The following is a 20,027-nucleotide window of genomic DNA, read 5'->3' on the forward strand; positions in this document are numbered from 1 at the left end:
GAGCTGGGATTCGAACCCATGTCCTCTGACTCCAAAGCCCATGCTCTTCCACTGAAAGTGAAGTAACTTGCCTAAGGTCACACAGCAGACAAGTGACAGAGCCAGGATTGGAACCCATTACCTTCTGACTCCCAGACCCATGCTCTATCCACTAGGCCATGCAAGTGGGATGAGCCCCATGTGGGACATGAACTGTATCCAACCTGATTTGCTTGTAACCATCTTGCACTTAGTACAGTGCCTGGAACATAGTAAGTGTTTAATAAATACCACTATTATTATGATAGTTATTAATAATAAACCTCATAAATCCAGATTGGTAGGCCTTTGCAGCGCCACAAACGCAGCATAAGTGGGTTGAAAAACCCAGTCTTCTTATCTTGAGTTTATTTCCTAATTCCCCTTTAAAAGGTACATTCTTAGAACCCAGAAATAGGGCACAGATACAAGAATAAATAGTTTACTATTTATTAGAATGAAGCTATTTTTGTCCCTCTACCTGAATTTCATCCCCCCCAAATTATTTAAACAATGTTAAATTCCCAGAAAGTAGAATCCAGATAGCTTTTAAAATATACAACTTTCCGGGTCACTTGTCATAAAAAAACCAATGAGCTACCCCAGGGGAAAAAAAAAAAATCCATACAGCATGTCAACAAAGGCACAGTACCATTCCTTCTTAGGATCTTACTAATACTGCCATCCTGTGACAAAATGTAGCAAAAGCAGGAAGAAAGTGCTCACCGTATAGACATCCTGCTACAAGATTACAGAAGAGCCAATCTGTGTCTCAGGTAATAGACCTAGGGAAGCTTCAGAAACCTTCAATAGCCTGTGTGATAGCCCCATAGTTTTTTAAATTAGATCTTCATTTTTGATTCACATTGATTAAGACTTCACGTAATCCCTACCAAGGGACTTGCTGCAAAGGGGGGAGGGGGGGGACAAGGGGGGGCAGGAAGTGGGTCAGGCAAATAAAAGCTAATTAAGGTGCCAAATAGAAGAAAGCATTCAAGTATGTAGTTATTCATTATGCTTTCTGACGGAACATTCCTCTTCTCAAATCTGGTGGATTTGTGAATAAAAGTTTTGCATAATATACCAACATGAGCAGCTTTTCCTGAGGATTAAGCAAGATGTTACTGTTACAGACAGATGCTACAAACAAATACAAAGAAACAGCCAGCCTCATACCACTGCAAATGACTCTGGCTATCAAAGAACACTAATTTCAAATTCTGTAACTCTGTTATGGCTAAACTAGAGAATCAAGAAATCACAGAATCATAAAAGTGAACATTAACAATCATGGAGTCCCCTATCTGTGCACAACATACTGCTAAGGCTTTAGAATTAGAATGATCACACATTCGGGTTTACTCCAGATAGTCTCAGATTTTTGCAAACTGGCCCAGAAGGTTAAAAAAAAATCAATGCCCCCAAATTGAGACTTTCCCAGCTAAATCACATATCTTACCTAGCCCTGACTCCCAGCCGCTCTTGTTCACAGATGCTTGAACTTCCATGTCTAATAATAATAATAATAATAATAATGGCATTTATTAAGTGCTTACTATATGCAAAACACTGTTCTAAGCGCTGGGGAGGTTACAAGGTGATCAGCTTGTCCCATGGTGGGGCTTACAGTCTTAATCCCCATTTTACAGATGAGGTAACTGAGGCCCAGAGAAGTTAAGTGACTTGCCCAAAGTCACACAGCTGACAAGTGGCAGAGCCAGAATTTGAACCCATGACCTCTGACTCCAAAGCCCGTGCTCCTTCCACGGAGCCACACTGCTTCTCATGTCTAGACCAAAGCAGTCTAGGACATGTAATACCACATACCAGAATGATGGAAGATTTTAACCCTACACTTCTGGTTCCCGAGAGGGAAAGGGAAGCTTGCAAATTTGGGGTGGTGGTGTGATTTTCAATAAAAATAGTAAGCCTACCTTCAATAATGAATTTTCACTTATTCTTTTTTTAAAATGTTTAATATTGAAATGGCTCCAGTCTGCATATTAGACTAAACACATGGAAAACATAAGCACACGCACACATAAACACACACACTCACAAATAATATACATGTATCTGCTTGCATGGTACCTCTCATCTTCACACAGCTCCCTGACATACCAGCAGTATCACTATGGGTTACCGTTAGAAGGCAGTTAGAAGGTCTCCACCAAACTGCTCCCTTTGCTCTTCCCCTCTCCCAGCCCCACAGCACTTCCATACCTATCTGTAATTGTATTCATCTGTATTCATGTCTGTCTCCTCCACCTAGACTCTAAGCTCATTGTGGGCAGGGAATGTTACTGTTTATTGATGCATTTGTACTTTCCCAAGTGCTTAGTACAGTGCTCTGCACACAGTAAATGCTCAACAAATATGAATAAATGAATGAATGAATGAATGAATTGAAGAAGTTGAGAATCCCAGTGCCATGCAGGTCTTGGGTGATGGAAAACTTTCCCCACTTTCCTCTGTCTAGCCACCTAGGAAGATGGGCTTTGAATTCTCATTGACAAAGAAAGGATAAAGAGTTCCGGAGTTTTTAAGCACTTCTATCCTGCCTTGACTATTTCATCAGCCTCCTTGCTGATCTCGCTGTCTCTTGTCTCTCCCTACCCCAGTCCATACCTCAATCTGCTGCTCAGATCATTTCCCCCCCCCCCCAAAAAAAAAGTTCAGTTCACATTTCTCCACTCCTCAAGAACCTCCAGTGGTTCCCCAGCCACCTCCTCATCAGACTCCTTACCATGAGCTTTAAAGCACTTGATCACCTTGCCCCCTCCTATCTTACCTCACTGATTTCCTACTACACCCCAGCCCACACACTTCGCCCTTCTAACACCAACCTCCTCATTGTGCCTGGATCTCACCTATCTCGCCACCGAACGCTCACCTATGTCCTACCTCTGGTCTGCACCGACAGACCATCCCTCTCCCCACCTTCAAAGCCTTATTAAAATCACATCTCCTCTAAGAGGCCTTCCCCAACTAAGCCCTCATCTACCCTACTTCCTCTCCTTTCTGCATCCCCCTTGCATTTGAATTTATACCCTTTGTTTTACCACCACCTCCCCAGCCCCACAACACTTATGCACGTATAATTTATTTTAATATCTGTCTCCCTGTCAAGACTGCAAGCTCATTGTGGGCTGGGAATATATCTCCCAACTCTGTTATGTGTACTCTCCCAAGCATGGCTCAATGGAAAGAGCACGGGCTTGCGAGTCAGAGGTCATGGGTTCAAATCCCTGCTCCGCCAATTGTCAGCTGTGTGACTTTGGGCAAGTCACTTAATTTCTCTGTGCCTCAGTTACCTCATCTGTAAAATGGGGATTAAGACTGTGAGCCCCACGTGGGACAACCTAATCACCTTGTATCCTCCCCAGCGTTTAGAACAGTGCTTTGCACATAGCAAGCACAACAAAAATCATTATTATTATTATTATTATGTGGTACAGTGCTATGCACACTGTAAGTGCTCAATAAATACAATTGATTGATTCTGGAATACCCAATACTTGGGGAACTCCTAGCTTCACTTCTCTCAACTGCTTGTGGCTGTGAGCAATGGAATCATTAATCTCTGTGATCAGGTGGTAGGGAAGAGGCACAGCTGGTGGTTGGGAAGGAAAAATCTAATGCCAAAGTGGAGTTGGGGCGAGGCAGGGAAAGGAATTAGTTTTTACAAGTATATTGCAGAAAGGATTTCTCTGGGGACAAAGTGAGTGGTTTACTAAAAATACACTCACTTTTTTATACCTTCACACCATCCCTCGGGGACAGGATCAGGTGTTATTAAATCAATTTTATATACCTGGGAATCCCCAGGGAAGGCGTTTCCACAGCTTCCTCTAATATCACATTCCAATGTCTAACCAAAATTCCTCATGCTGTATCATGAATCCATTTCTTCTTGCTCTAATCTCAGTGGTTATGCCAAGGGTATTCCACTACATCCTAGATGGTTCAAACTTCACAAGAGGAGACACCTCTAAGAGGAAGGACTCCTGCTGCTTGCTATCTCCCAGCTCCTCAGAATGGGTGTAGACTGTAAGCTCCTTGTGGGCAGGGATCGCATCTACCAACTCTGTTGGAGTGTACTTTCCCAAGTGCTTAGTACAGTGCTTTGCACTCAGTAAGCGTGAAATAAATACCATTGATTGATTGCTTGGGTGGGAGAGGACTCCTTTGGAAAAGAACTCATGGCTAAATGTCTTCTCTTCAACATATCCGCCTATGAACTTAATGGAAGAACCGCTGTTTAAATATCATCCAAGAAGATCTCCACAGAGCAAAAAATAGAATACTCAAGTTTTTTACATTGAAAGAATAAAGGAGTAAGTTGGCTGTGCTAAGATACAAACCTTGCACTGCTGCTTAGTTCACTAAGATTTGCATAATAGAATAGACCACAATAGAGAAGATAGATTAGTCAAAATCTAATACAACTTGGAGAGACCTGCAATTTATTTCTTTTGTGTCTCTGTAGAAATGGTTAACTCAGATATGACTGAGAGAAGTAGAAATCAAAAGGAAGTTCAAGTTCAGTCTTTGCCAATTAGTCTCAAGAAAATGTTTTTCTCAACACTCTATTCAAATGAACTACAGCAGTTTGAAAATGATCCAAACAGTCATCCTGGACTGGTTTTATTATGGGAAAATCCTTGAAATGAAATATGTTCCAAAGATATCTGAATTTCATTCTGAAATGTTCCCCTGCAATCTGTGGTCCTACAGAGTGCTCTCAGAGAAGGTCTGCAGCCTGGAATGGCCTTTACTTGCAATATAAAATAGAGGAAAAAGGAAAGAAATCCAAAAGGAAAGATTCCATCATCTGTCCAATAAAAGGAAATTAAAGCACCATTTCTAAATTTTCATCAGGATTTTGTAATGCATCAATTTTCAGCCATAAATCACAACACTTCTCTGTTGTGTGACCTTGGGCAAATCACTTATCTTTGAACCTCGTTACCGCATCTGGAAAAAGGGGACTAAGACTGTGAGCCCCATGTGGGACATGGACTATATCCAATCAGATCAACTTGTATCTACCCCAGTGCTTAGTACAGGGCCTGGCACATAGTAAGCACTTAAATACCATTAAAAAAAAATAAACACCTAATGATCATCAAAAGCTCCCACTATACTTACCTAGTTTCTAAAACAATCAGTTATAACAACAATGATAACTGATCTTTGCTCATGATAGGGTGATGCAGACTATAAATAGATCTTTCTGTCTTGTCTTCAAACACTTACCTTCACTTAAATCTTGAAACACTGAGATTGATTTAGCACTAACACAAATAAATTTTTACATCTCCACAAGCAGGACTACATTAGCAAAACTGAGATTAATACTGCTCTGACACAGTTTGTTTTTCTCCATTTATTTCCCTGAGTTTCTGTCCTTCCTCCTCTCTTAAATTGGGAGCTCCTTGTGGGTCCGGAACTGTAGTTGAAGAAAAATTACTAAATGACTGAGGTGTAAGTTTCCCAGGCAGGAAGATTTGCATAATAGAATAGACCACAATAGAGAAGATATTGTCTAAAAACTTTGTTTTTTCAAGATGGTATTAAATTTGCTTCTGTTTTCCACTCAAAATCCAGAAGTTAAAAAAAAAAACCACTTCCTGGGTGTTTTCATTATTAAATGATAATAACTATTATCATGGTATTTGTTAAGCTCTTACTATGTGCCAAGCACTGTTCTAAGCATTGGGATAGATACAAGGTTCAAGGTTCATTCATTCATTCAATCATATTTATTCATTCATTCAATCATATTTATTGAGCGCTTACTGTGTGCACAGCACTGTACTAAGCACTTGGGAAGTGCAAATCGGGAACAGAGATGGTTCCTACCCAACAATGGGCTCACAGTCTAGAAAGTTATCAGGTTGTCCCACATGGGGCTCACAGTCAATTCACAATTTTACAGATGAGGTAACTGAGGCATAGAGAAGTTAAGTGACTTGCCCAAAGTCTAACAGCTGACAAGTGGCAGAGCCGGGATTAGAACCCATGACCTCTGACAGTAGAGACAGTAGTGTCTCTACTGGTCCCCTTTTTCCTCTCCTCCTCCACATTCCCTCCCCCCCAACCCCCCAGCCCTACCGCCTTCACCTCCCCACAGCACTTGTATATATTTGTACAGATTTACTATTCTATTTATTTTGTTAATGATGTGCATATAGCTATAATTCTCTTTGTTCTGATGATTTTGACACCTGTCTACATGTTTTGTTTTTGTTGTCCATCTCCCCCTTCTAGACTGTGAGCCCATTGTTGGGTAGGGACCCTCTCTATATGTTGCCGACTTGTACTTCCCAAGCGCTTAGTACAGTGTTCTGCATACAGTAAGTGCTCAATAAATATAATTGAATGAATGAATGACTCCCAAGCCTGTGCTCTTTCTACTAAGCCACTCTGCTTCTCTATAATCCATATAACCATAACCCACTAAAACATAACCCATATGACCTGTGCACATGCATACTTTTCAGATCTCCTTTTATTCTAAGGCTATGATGCTGTACCTTTACTGAAAAGGTCTTATCTTAACCCCATTTTGATTAGTCACTGTTAATTTCCTCTTCAGTTACTTGGTTAAAACAATCACGTTTGAGAGTTGAAGATGGTTGCTATCTCCCTGAAGCCAAAAGTTACACAATTCAGTTAAACTAGTTGCTTTAGCTAGGAGTCGAAACAGCCATTCACAGGTTGAAAATCCAGGCCACAGCAATGGCCCAGATTGGTCCACTACTGCCCATTCACAACACAATGGCAGCAACAAAGTTGACTATTCTGTGTGGGGAACTCAAAATGGGAAAGGAGACAGGGTTTCTGGAAGGACTGGCAGTGGGAAAAGGGCTGGCAATGGGGCCAGTGTCCTAAGATTTAGGGAGAGGAAAAGGAAACAGAGGCAGTTATAGAAAGAGAGAAAATGTGAAAAATCAGTAGAGGCACTACAAGTACCTACCCACAGACAATATCTGGTTAGTCCAGCTGGTCAGGTTCAGCAGATAAAGGGTGAAAGAAGAGGGAAAGAGAGCAAGCAGGAGAGAAAGAAGAAGGAAAGAATGAAAGAGGCAGTCAGGCTACCCATTGCCTGCTGCCTTCACCACACTGGCAGTCTTGCCTCAAACTGAAACTACTGTCGTTGCCAGCATCAGTGCTACTCTTGCAGGCTACTTTCCAGACGTTTCTGGATGGGCGAACTGCTTGCAGAGTAGTTGGGCCGGAGACCTCTAGGGAGCTACCTCTGGCTGCAGCAATAACATCTCCAGAACAAGGTTGCCATCAGTGGTGGAGGAGGGGACTCCACTTACCTGTTCACAACCCCCCCGGATGGCCTGTATTAGGTCCCCAGCTCCGGCTCCTACTTTGGCCACTTCCACCACCCTAGCCAAGTGGGGAATTTGGGGAGGTCCTACCAGCCAGGATCAGGTGCCCGATATTGGGAGGTGGACCAAGCAGTAAGGTACTCCTTTTGTTTTGTTTTTTAAATGGGATTTGTTAAGTGCTTACTATGTGTCAGTCACTGTACTAAGCACAGGTGTACATAAAAGCTAATCAGGTTAGACACAGTCCATGCTCCCCATGGAGGTCACAGTCCTAGTCCCTATTTTACAGATGAGGTAACTGAGGCCCAGATAATTTAATAACATGCTCGAGGTCACACAGCAGACAAATGGAGGAATTGGGATTAGAACCCAGGTCCTGTAAATCCCAGGTTCGTGCTCTCTCTACTACGCCATCCTGCTTCTCCTGGGCTCCTTTTTCCCACCTGAAAGTGCTTGGGTCCAAACTGGAGGCCAGAAGCTTGTCTCCCAGAAGTTTGCAAGATTTCCTTCAGGATTGCAACCCATTCACAAGCAGTTTGCCACTGAGAGCTTCTGAACTGGAACCACTGTGACAACCACTGGGCTTTCTAGCCCTGTCCACGGCCAGAGAGGTTTAACATTGAGCAGAGCCAACCCAGCCGAGGAGTCTGGGGTTCCAAATTATCCTCAGGCTTTTCTAAGCCCATCCAAGGCTCTAGGGCTCATTTCCAAGATCTGAAGATGTTTTAATGCCTTTCCACGCAGATTTTTAAGGTGAAATTTGACAGTTAACAACTCTCCCCTCACTACACACAGTATAGTTTAACACACCCACAATTAGACTAGAATATTTTTAGTTCCTGTTTGAATGAGCTACAGAAGATTGAAAAATGATCCAATTTATTTTTAAATTTGAAGTGTCACACCAGGAACCAATGCATATAAGTAGTGAATATGACAATTCTCATTGAAGATTAGGCATATACATTTTAGATAATATCATAGTTGATCCAAATTGATTTCTCACAAGAATCTGGCTGGGAAATGAATATAGTCTAGTGACTGGCCAAAGGTCTACCAGTGACTTCCTCTGTGACCCTCGCCTCCTGTCACATATGAAAGATTTTGAGATACTGGACTAAACCTGTTGTATAAAGATGGATTTTTGGGGTTGTCTTATCTTATGCCGTTGAGTTGTCCCCAACCCATAAGAGATGCCATGGACACATCTCTCCCAGAACGCCCCACCTCCATCTGCAATTATTCTGATAGCGTATCCATAGAGTTTTCTTGGTAAAAATACAGAAGTGGTTTACCATTGCCTCCTTCCGCACAGTAAGCTTGAGTCTCCGTCTTCAACTCTCTCCCCTGCCATGATGCCCAGCACAGGTGAGTTTTGACTTGTAGCAGATTGCCTTCTACTCAGTAGCCACTGCCAAAGCTAGGAATGGAATGGATATGCCACTGCTTGACTCTCCCTCCCATAGTCGAGACTGGTAGAGTACTGGAAACTCTCCAGGTGCAACCCTGAGAGAGGATTTTGGGGGTTAAATACACACACACAAAAAAAACCCTGATAGAGATGTAGTTTAAAATAATTTTGCTCTATTTACCTTAACATTTTCATGGTTATAACAGACTGTCAATTTACGTACACTTCCTAATTCTACCATAGTTGCCAAGTTGATGTCATGCATTTAGCTGAAAAGTCCTCTTAAGCAATTATGGCCATTTATACCCTATTACCAAAGAACAAAGAAAAAGGGAGAAAGGAGGAGTGGAGAATGTCTGAGCCCATGTTATGCAGCCTCTCTTGGGTCCACGGTTACTCTAGACAGTAACTATGAGTTTTGCAGTTCATTTATGTATTTTAATACCTGTCTCCCCCTCTAGACTGTGAGCTCCTTGTGGTCAGGAAACATGTCTTACCAATTCTATTTTATTGTACTCTCCCAAGCCCTTAGTGCAGTGCTGTGATCACATTTACTAATTCTACTTGTATTCTATCAAGCAGTTAGTACAGTACTCTACATACTACTGAATGGGAGAGGGAGATTAAACAACGATCGATTAAACATCAACTTTGATTAAATATCAAGCCCCTCGCTCTAACAAATCATGAAAAAATAAATATTAATCCTCACTTTACATTAAATGTGTCCATCATTCATTTTTATTCATGGAAAACTAAAATTTCTGTCAAATAATAACTCAGTGATTAATTATATCATATAATAATTTCTGAAAGATACTATTAGATTAAATTTGATCACTACTATCAAAGTGAGCTGCTATCTACATATAAAGAAGAAAATGTGGGCAGGGAAATGTGTACTAATTCTGTTATAATGTACTCTCCCAAGCACTTAGTACAGCACTCTGCCTGCAGAAAGTGCTCAATAAATACCATTGATTGATAAGAATTTGTGTTTTATCTCCTGTAATATACTGTTCCCAAACCTTCATTTATGTGGATTCACAGACAGGGATGGATATTTCTGATCTTGGGTAAGATCTTTAATTTTATGTTTAAGAGCAGACCTTTATTTCCAGAATAAGCTTAGCAGTCATCTAGTCAATTGTCCCATTAGCTAGCTGAAAAAGTGAATGCAGTTTCCAAAAAGATTAACCTACTCTCTGGGAATAGTTTATGCACAGGGAGGATCTGCCTCAATAGTGTAAGCAGGATGTGCTATTTTCAATACAAAGTTTACAAAATAACTCATAATAAAGTGACAGAAAGCAGAGGCTTAGATAGGATATGATAGTAGTGTGATATTCAGTTACAGGTGAACAAAATTATTGAGACCTCAAATATTACAGAAAGGCCTCAACAACTATGATGCATTTTTATAAAGGAAATGTGTTTCAATAAATTCATTCATTCAATAGTATTTATTGAGTGCTTACTGTGTACAAGCACTGTACTGAGCACTTGGGAGAGTACAATACAACCATAAACAGACATATTTCCTGCCCACAATGAGCTTACAGTCTAGAAGGGTGGAGACAGACATTAATATATATAAACAAATTACAGATATGTACCTAAGTGCTGTGAGTCTGGGAGAGGGGATGAACAAAGGGAGCATGTCAGGGCAATGCAGAAAGGAGTGGGAGAAGAGGAAAGGGAAGTGTAATCAAGGAAAGCCTTGGAGGACATGTGCCTTCAATAAGGTTTAGAAGGGGGGAGAGTAAGTGTCTGTTGGATTTGAGGAGGGAGGGTGCTCCAGGCCAGAGGCAGGATGTGGGCGAGGGGTCGGCGGCAAGACAGATGAGATAGAGGCACAGTGTGTAGGTTGGCACTGGAGGAGTAAAGTGTGTGGGCTAGGTTGCAGTAGGAGAGTAGAGCGGTGAGGTAGGAGGGGGCAAAATGATCAACTGCTTTAAAGCCATTGATGAGTTTTTGTTTGATGCGGAGGTGGATGGGCAGCCACTGGAGTTTCTTGAGGAGTAGGGAAACAGGTCCAATAAATGTTTTATTTGGTTTCACCTTAATAGCAAAATAGATTTACTGGCAAAAGAAAATGTATGCATGACAACTCTGTCGGTTCTACCTTCACATCTCTAAAATCCACCTTTTCCTCTCCATTCGAACTGCTACCACACTGTTCCAAGCACTTATTATGGCTCACCTATTGCATCAGACTCCTCGCTCACCTCCCTTCCTCCTGTCTCTCCCCACTCCAGTCCATATTTCACTCTGCTGCCCAAATCATTTTTCTAAAAAAAGTTCAGTCCATGTTTCTCCACTTCTCAAAAACCTCTAGTAGTTGCCCATCCACTTCCGCATCAAACAGAACCTCCTTACCACCAGCTTTAAAGCATTCAGTCAGCTCTCCCACTCCTACCTTACCTCGCTGATTACCTATTACAACTCAACCCACACATTTTGCTCCTCTAATGCCAACCTACTCAATTTACCTTGAGCTTGTCTATCCTGTCGCTGATCCCTTACCCATGTCCTCCCTGGCCTCCTTCTCCCTCCCCCTCAATATATGACAGACTGTCATTCTCCCCAACTTTGAAGCCTTACTAAAATCACATCTCCTCCAAGCAAACTTCCCTGACTAAACCCTCCATTCCCCTACTCCCTCTCTGTTTTTGGATGCCCATGCACTTGGATCTATACCTTTGAAACATTTGATATTCATTCCACCCTCAGCCCCCACGGCCCTTATGTACATATCCATAATTTATTTTAATATCTATCTCCCTCTCTAGACTGTAGGCTCCTTGTGGACAGGGAATTAGTCTATCAATTCTCTCAAGTGAATACAGTACAGTGCTTGGTACAGTGCTCTGTACACAGGAAGCATTCAATAAGTACCATCAATTGATTGATTGCTTGACTTACCAGACTTCTGAAAGGACAAGTGGGGAAGACTGTCACAGTTGATCTCGGGAAGACTGGAAAATACTCATGGGCTCAGTGTTGTACTTACAAGTGAGTGCCTTGACATTATAGCCTGGCTCACTGCCACTTATCAAAAAATACATCAATCATAGTTAATTGAGTGCTTACTGGGTGCAAAGCAATGTACTAAGCACTTGGCGGAGCACAATATAACAGAGTTGGTTTTTCACTGACATACATGCTCTGGCAGGTAAACATCCAGGTTCTGCCTTGTAGCAAATCAGGCTTCACTTTAACATGAAAATGATTACCCTTACTGTTGGAGACCCTGGTCTGAATCTTGTTCTGACTGCTATGGAATTCTCTAGCATTCTTACCTGCTCAGTTCTTGGACATGCCACTTTCTTCCACATCTAAGGACCAGTACACTGTATAGCCTTAGGACTGGAACTATTTTTCTGCTATGGTCATTACAGTAGTAGTAGAAGTAATGATATTTATTTAGCGTCTACTTAATGCTGGGGAAAGTACACCTATTCCAGCCTTCAGGCACATAAATACTTTATTTTTATGATCTCCCCCTCTAGACTGTAAGCTCCTTGTGGGCAGGGAATGTCTCTACCAATTCCGTTGTCCTAGTACAGTGCTCTGCACAGAGTAAGTGCTCAATAAAATACCATTGATTCATAACAGCATAGCACCCTGTAACATCCTGGAGATCTAGTGCCAATCTCAAGCTTTATAATAATAATAATAATGGCATTTATTAAGTGCTTACTATGTGCAAAGCACTGTTCTAAGCACTGCGGAGGTTACAAGGTGATCAGGTTGTCCCATGGGGGCTCACAGTCTTAATCCCCATTTTACAGATGAGGTAGCTGAGGCACAAAGAAGTTAAGTGACTTGCCCAAAGTCACACCGCTGACAACTGGTGGAGCCGGGATTTGAACCCCTGACCTCTAACTCCAAAGCCTGTGCTCTTTCCACTGAGCCACGTTTATAACTTTCGCCAGTACAAAGTTCATCTCTCTATTATCTCTTTTTCCTGATGATTCTCTCTCACTCTTTCTCTTCCCTTAACAAATGCCCTCATCTGATCCTTTCCTCATCACCAGCAATGTAAAGCAGAAGTTTTTTCATCTTATACACCCTATTATATGCAGCGAAGCTCATGAACACAACAAGAAATCTAGAAGCTGATGTCAGAATACTATTTCAATCTCTGGGAAACTCGTAATTCAACAGGCTAGCAGTACATTGAAAATCCTTGAGTCATTCATACAGAAACTCCTATATTCTGATGACTTGCTATGGAAGCACACAAAAAGAAGATATGCAGATGCTTATGAATTGCTTTGCAGAGGCAGCAAATTGCTAGGAACTGACAATTATTCTGAAACAAGACCAAAATTATGTACCAGCCTGCACCTGGAAAACCCTACTCATAATCAAGGATCTCCACTAGTCAAACAATGCTTAATATTATCTCTGAATTCTGTTACTGTGGCGGTACAGTGTCTAATGATACAAGGATAAATAGGTTAGATGCACTTAGCACAATGCTTTGCACACAGTAAGTGCTCAGTAAATATGACTGAATGAAAGAAGACCAAATCAGGAAGATTAAAACGTCCTTTGGAAGACTGACAGAGAATGTGGCACCAATGTGACATTACAGTTTAGAACTAATGAGGGTCTACTAACTAATGGCAGTTACAACTTTCTATATAACTGTGACACTATGTCAAACTGGGAGAGCTGTTCCACTATCAATCAATCAATCTTATTTATTGGGCACTTATTACAGTATTTACAGTATTCAAAGCACTGTACTAAGCACTCGGGAGAGTACAATATAACAGAGTTGGTAGACACATTCCTTGCCCTCAACAGATTGCCATTTGTATGCAATGCTTAACATATAATGGCAAACAAGATTACACAATGAGGTCCTGGGATGCAATCAGTCCATTAGTATTGAAGTAATACATATGACATCAAACTTCTGGGGAGAACATGTGAGGAAAATGACTGACAGCAGGATTGCCAAACCGTTGCTCTAAAATGAGCTGAAACTGGGTAACTAAATAGAGTGGTCAGAAGAAATATTTTAAAGGCACAGTGGACCAAAACCTTAAAGGTCAGGGCACAGGTATAGACTACTGAGAGATTTCAGCAGAAAACTTATCAAACTGGATGGAATACAGGGATTAGAAATGCTAGGGCAGCATTTCTGCTTTTAGACTGTGAGCCCACTGTTGGGTAGGGTCTGTCTCTATATGTTGCCAATTTGTACTTCCCAAGCGCTTAGTACAGTGCTCTGCACATAGTAAGCGCTCAATAAATACGATTGATGATGATGATAGGGTAATAGTCTTAGAAGAGAGGTTTGTCCTAAGATTGACAGGCACATTCAGAGGAAGAAAAAAACACTCAGATATGGCAAGTAGCAAAGGCAACAGTGTCGCAAATAGCAATGTTTACAGGCACACACTGTGGAATAGATCGTCATTATGCACTCACCTAAAACTAATAAAAATATCTCAATCAGTAGTGTCATCCTCAAACCTGAAGATCAGATATATCTGAGAAATATCTCTTTTGCTATCTATACATACAGACACATATTAGAAGGGATCCATGATGAATTGGCACAGTTTGAGTTACGGTAATCAAGGGAACTCCTATGTGATAATCTGATAAATGAGCAGTTTATAGTGACTCTTGATCACTGTCTTAATAGTGTAAGTTATGAAGTCACCCAATCTTCTGACCAGGGGTAGTACTGAGGAAGAAGGAAGCAGGATTTCCCGTGAAGCTCTGCAAGAAGGGACCCAGGCCGACCATGCTGGGCATGTGGTTCGGGAGCACTCCAATCTGGGTCTGGGAGGTGGGGGGGGGGAGAGGGGCGTATGCTGGAAAGTGAACTGTGAACTGTCCACCTGGAGCACGAATGCACGGTTTCCTCCACTGGCAAGAGGAGGGTGTGTGCAAACCATTGTGGCTCTCTCCCGGCTCCTTGGCAGGATCATGCCCACCCAAGGTATCACCCTCCATATCTCCTGGGGTTGCTACCCCTCCAGGGGACAGAGAGACCGCTCCAGCAGGGAGAGGAGGGATGGAGGGTCTGGGGTGGCTGGGGAGCAGGATGGCCGTTGGAGGTGTGTGTGGAGAGCGGACGCAGGGCGGATGCTTGGCTGGTGTCAGAGTGTGTCATCTGACTGGCAGATGTCAAACATAGGGGATGTGGCATCATGATGGTTGTAGTTCCACCCCTTCTACTAGGGATTGATCAGGACACCCAGCCACATTTATAATCCAACCAAATGACTGTTATATCACACCTCTATTGTGGCTCCTAAATTAGAAGGTACGGCTTCTGACCTCAAAATCTACCACACTATATGTCCAGTTGTGTGCTGATGTATACATGTAGTGTCAGGTGGCATTTTTTGAAATTAGGAAGAAGCAGCATGGCCTAATGGGAAGAGCATGCACCTGAGAGTCAGAGGACCTGGTTCCTAATCCTGGGTCCTGCCACTTGCCTGCTGTGTGATCTTTAGAGAAGCAGCATGGCTCACTGGAAAGAGCACAGGCTTTGGAGTCAGAGGTCATGGGTTCAAATCCCGGCTCCGCCAAGTGTCAGCTGTGTGACTTTGGGCAAGTCACTTAACTTCTCTGTGCCTCAGTTCCCTCATCTGTAAAATGGGGATTAAGACTGTGAGACCCCCATGGGACAACCTGATCACCTTGTAACCTCCCCAGCACTTAGAACAGTGCTTTGCACATAGTAAGTGCTTAATAAATGCCATCATTATCATTACTATTATTATCTTGGGTAACAATTTCTCTGTTCCTCAATCATCTTATCTGTAAAATGGGGTTTAAACCCTCCCTCCAACCTAGACTGTGAGCCCTATGTAAGACAGGGACTGTGTCCAACCTGATAATCTTGTCATCTACCCCAGGCTTAGTACACTACTTGGCATAATAGTAATCGCTTAACAAATACCATAAAAAAGGCTGGGTATGCCCAGGCAAAATAGTATATAGAACTGATGCAACTATATCAAGATAATTCAAGGGAAAATAAAAATCTATATAGAAAAAAAGGGCAGAAGGGGCAATTTAGCCTAAACTTTCCAGATCGGCTATCCCAATGCGTCACTTTCACGGAACAGTTTTTCTACTCCATATTTCACTTTGCCTGGTTGGTCACATCTTAAAGTGAAAGCAGTGATCTAAACAATTTAGACACCCCAACACCCCCCCACACACACCAGTTGCAATTGAATAAAAAGGGGAGTTTGGACTTTGATGGATGAAAGAGGTCAAAAATTCAAACCAAGGCTGAAAGGGGCTCTTACTAGCACTTCACTTAGTTCCATCCTAGGACCAGCAGCTAGTAAAAACAACTGATGACCATTGGAAGAATCTTTCACTGCTTTAGTTTGTGGGAAGGCCGGTGGAGTGAGGGGTCTTCAGGCTCATCTCTTCTGTCCTGTTGCAGAAGATACGAGGCACAGACCTTAGAACAAGGACCTTCCCTGCTGAAACTCCTTGGTCGGGAGGTAATATTTTTGGCAGGGAGCAAGGAGAGGGGAAGCAGCGTGGCCTAGTGGAAAGAACACCGGCCTGGGAGTAGAGGCCCTGGGTTCTGAACCCGGCTCCATCTCCTGTCTGTCGTGCGACCTTGGGCAAGCCGCTTAACTTCTCTGTGCCTCAGATACCTCATCTGTAAAATGGGGATTCAATCTTATTCCCTCCAATTTAGACTGTGAGCTCTGTATGGGGCAGAGACTGTGTCAAACTTGATTATCTTGCATATACCCCTGTACTTAGAACAGGGTTTGTAAACTCATCATGGGCAGGGAACATGTCTGCTAACTCTGCATTTGTATCTGCATTGTACCCTCCCAAGAGCTTAGTACAGTGCTCTGCACAGAGTAAGCCCTCAATAAATACCATTGATCAATTGGATAATGGACACGTAGTAAGAGGTTAACAAATACCATTTAAAAAAGGAGAGATGTGGCCCAGACTTTGGTCACAGGAAGCACTAGAGTGGGAATCAGTCAATGGTATTCACTGAGCACTTACTGTGTACAGAGCACTGTACTAAGCGCTTAGAAAAGTACGATACAATCAAAAGACTTGGGTTCCATTATTTCAATAATAATTATAACTGTAGCACCTGTTAAGCACTTACTAGGTACAAAGCACTATATGAAACAATGGGATAGATACAAGTTAATCAAGCAGAACACAGTCCCTGTCCCACAATACAAGAAGAAGGTAGAATAGGCATTTAATCCCCATTTTACAGATGAGGAAACTGAGCCACAGAGAATTTAAGGGATCTGCCCAAGAGCAAACAGTAGACAACTGGAAGAGCTCGGATTAGAACCTGACTGCCAAGTCTGTGCTCTTTCCACTAGTCCCCACTGCTTTCCAACCCAGTTGCTTGACCTCTGAACGTGGACCAAGATGCTCCGTGCTCAATTTTCCATTTTATGAAAGGAAGTCTGTAGCAACTGCTTCAACCCATTTTCAGAAGACATGAAGGAAGACAGACATCACTATCATACTTACTATCTGTTGAGCAGAGCACTGTATTAGACAATGAACCTGAGACTCCCAGTGAGTAAACTACTTCCTGGTAAGGTCAAACACTTTGGAAAACTGCATTAACTATGTCAGAGCATAAGAAATATTGAACAAATTACTGCTGCAATTCAGTCAATGGGGTCCTAGTGGTCTGAAAGACTTAATGCAGCTTCAGAGCATATTTGGCTTAGTAAACACATGTTAGTAAGCACAAGTGTTTTGAGTCCCTCAAAACTCTGCTTCACTGTCACAGTGTTTTAAGTTAAGTGGGGGTGCTGATTGAATAGCTTTTGCCAAAAATCACTCCCAACATTTCCACGATATTCAATTAACTGTTTCTCAGAACAGTTTGTACTTATCTATTCCAGAGGTGGGTACCTATATATGACTTCTTGGGTACATGAGAAAGAGGCTCCTTGCCAAGGTAAGAAGGACTATGGAAATGATTGGTCCTGGAGAGACCCTCATAGATCCTATTTTGCCAGTTGGAAGCACTACTTTCCAGGGCATTTATGGGTCACTTCCTCTGCTTGGTTCTTTCAGACAGAATCTTATTGCCAATCGATCTGTAATGTGGCAGCGATGGCTGCAGCCTTTGCTGGGGATTTCATGGATCATAATTTAAAGTGTCCAAGAACCCCTGAAGGAAACAAGATGAAGTTTTTGTTTTAAAATGTGCCCGGTAAAAGCTTTGCAGCCCAATTGGGTCTGAGTGGGGAACAGGGGACAGAATTGCTCCCTAGCACAGTTCGGTTCAAAGTTTGCTCCAGGGACAATCTTTAATGGATTCCCCCAAATAGTAAGATCTCTATCCAGAAGGGCATAGTACTTTGTGAAACCCTCTTCTTAGGTATAGCAACAGGGCAGGCCAAAAGGAGGAAAGGCCACACTAATAAGTGCAGGATATAAACATAAACCATTTATATTTCCTCTAGTTTGCACGATTCTATTCTCTTTCCACAGAACACAGTAAACACTGAATCCAAAGGAAGCAAACTTGATCCTCCTAAAGGGCATGCAATTTCAGGCACTTGTGAAGCCAAGGTATTGTAAATAAAAACACAGTGATGATTTTCTCAGTTTGACACACCTTAGCCCAGGCAATCCCACATGGCTGAACTCACTCACCCTTCAAAATCAGAGAGGATCATATTCAATGTGTTTCAAGGAGCATGTGTGGGAGCTATCTTATAATAATAACGATGATGATGATGGTATTTGTTAAAGTGCTTACTATGTGCCAGGCACAGTTCTAAGCGCTGGGGGAGATACAAGGCAATCAGGTTGTCCCACGTGGGGCTCACAGTCCTAATCCCCATTTTCCAGATGAGGTAACTGAGGCCCAGATAATTTATGTGACTTGCCCAAGGTCACACAGCAGACAAATGGTGGAGCCGGGATTAGAACCCACGACCTCTGACTCCCAAGCCCGGGCTCTTTCCACCGACCCACGCTACTTATGAAAATGTAGCTTCCAAATGTAAATTTGACACATTTAATTTAGATTGTTTCCATCACACTTGCATAAATTTTACAGATTTCTTACCTATCCCCTACTCCTTGATATGTTTCATTTGAATTACATCAAAATGCATAAACTGCAGTCAATTTCTAACATCGAAAGGATGCTGCACACTCTCAGGAGACACGACAGTGCCAATCAAGCAAGATGTAAATATTTTACATTGACAAGATCTAAAAGAAAGCTCAATATCAGTCAAAGCTTAAGTTTAAGGGGACCGAGATTAAAATTATATATTTTTTTTTCCAGAGTCACTAACATGGGATGATCATATCAGGTTTTTAAAATAAATCTAGCACAATCCAAACTGACTTTGCTGTGTTGCATCTCCCTTACATTGGCCCGAGATTCGCCGTGGCTCATCAGTTTCGCTTGGTGGTTCTCATGCACCAGCACAATGCTGCAGAGCCTCTGCTCCTCACACTGCAGGAGAACGGGAATGTGACTCCAAGCAGCTAATGATTTGTCACTGGATCTTTCCCTGATGCAGTGTCATAACCATTTCTGGAGGGCTCGATCAGGAACAGTTTGGGTCCCTCTGGGAGTCGCAAAGCTACAACGAGTTGGGAGGAACATCTGGTTTCATTCTCCTGATTGGGTTTCAATCTGTCTGTCCTGTTGACATTGAGCAAGTGTTTGGTAGGACAGGGTCATTCATTAATTCATATTTATTGAGCAATTACTGTGTGCACAGCACTTTACTAAGCGCTTGGGAAGTACAAGTTGGCAACATACAGAGATGGTCCCTACCCAACAACGGGCTCACAGTCTAGAACTGTGCTGAAGCTCAGAGGGTCCTGCGGATATTAGACCTGATTGCTGGCACCTTTCAAGGAGAACTAATTTGATATGGCATTAGGGTTAGAGATTGGATTCCCAAAGTCAGAGCACCAAGTCTGGACTGGTACCGGGTTCTAATCCTGACTCGGCCACGCACCTGCTGTGTGACCTTGGGTGAATCCTTTAACTTCTCTATGCCTCAATTCCCTCATCTATAAAATGTGGATTCAATCCGTGTTCTCCCTCCTACACAGACTGTGAGCCCCAGATTACCTTGTATCTAACCGAGGATTTAGTACCGTGCTTGGCACAAAACAAATACCACAATTATTATTATCATCATTATCATTATTAAGTCCTCTCTTTAGGCAGACAGCAGGTTCGGCACAAGGATAAATTATGTACCAGCTCTGCCAGC

At 42.3% G+C, this 20,027-nt stretch overlaps 1 protein-coding gene and 1 non-coding gene across 2 annotated transcripts in view; both read right to left on the bottom strand.

Moving 5' to 3' along the window:
- The window catches only part of CACNA2D3 (calcium voltage-gated channel auxiliary subunit alpha2delta 3), a 1,043,639-nt gene that overhangs the window by 999,949 nt on the left and 23,663 nt on the right, over nucleotides 1-20,027 (bottom strand). The gene's annotated exons all lie outside the window — the stretch shown is intronic.
- On the bottom strand, nucleotides 8,743-8,880 carry LOC119920153. The gene has a single exon (XR_005447917.1). It is a non-coding gene; the product is annotated as a small nucleolar RNA SNORA7 (small nucleolar RNA).

Source organism: Tachyglossus aculeatus, chromosome X1, assembly GCF_015852505.1.
Source record: "Tachyglossus aculeatus isolate mTacAcu1 chromosome X1, mTacAcu1.pri, whole genome shotgun sequence".
Lineage (NCBI taxonomy): Eukaryota > Metazoa > Chordata > Mammalia > Monotremata > Tachyglossidae > Tachyglossus > Tachyglossus aculeatus.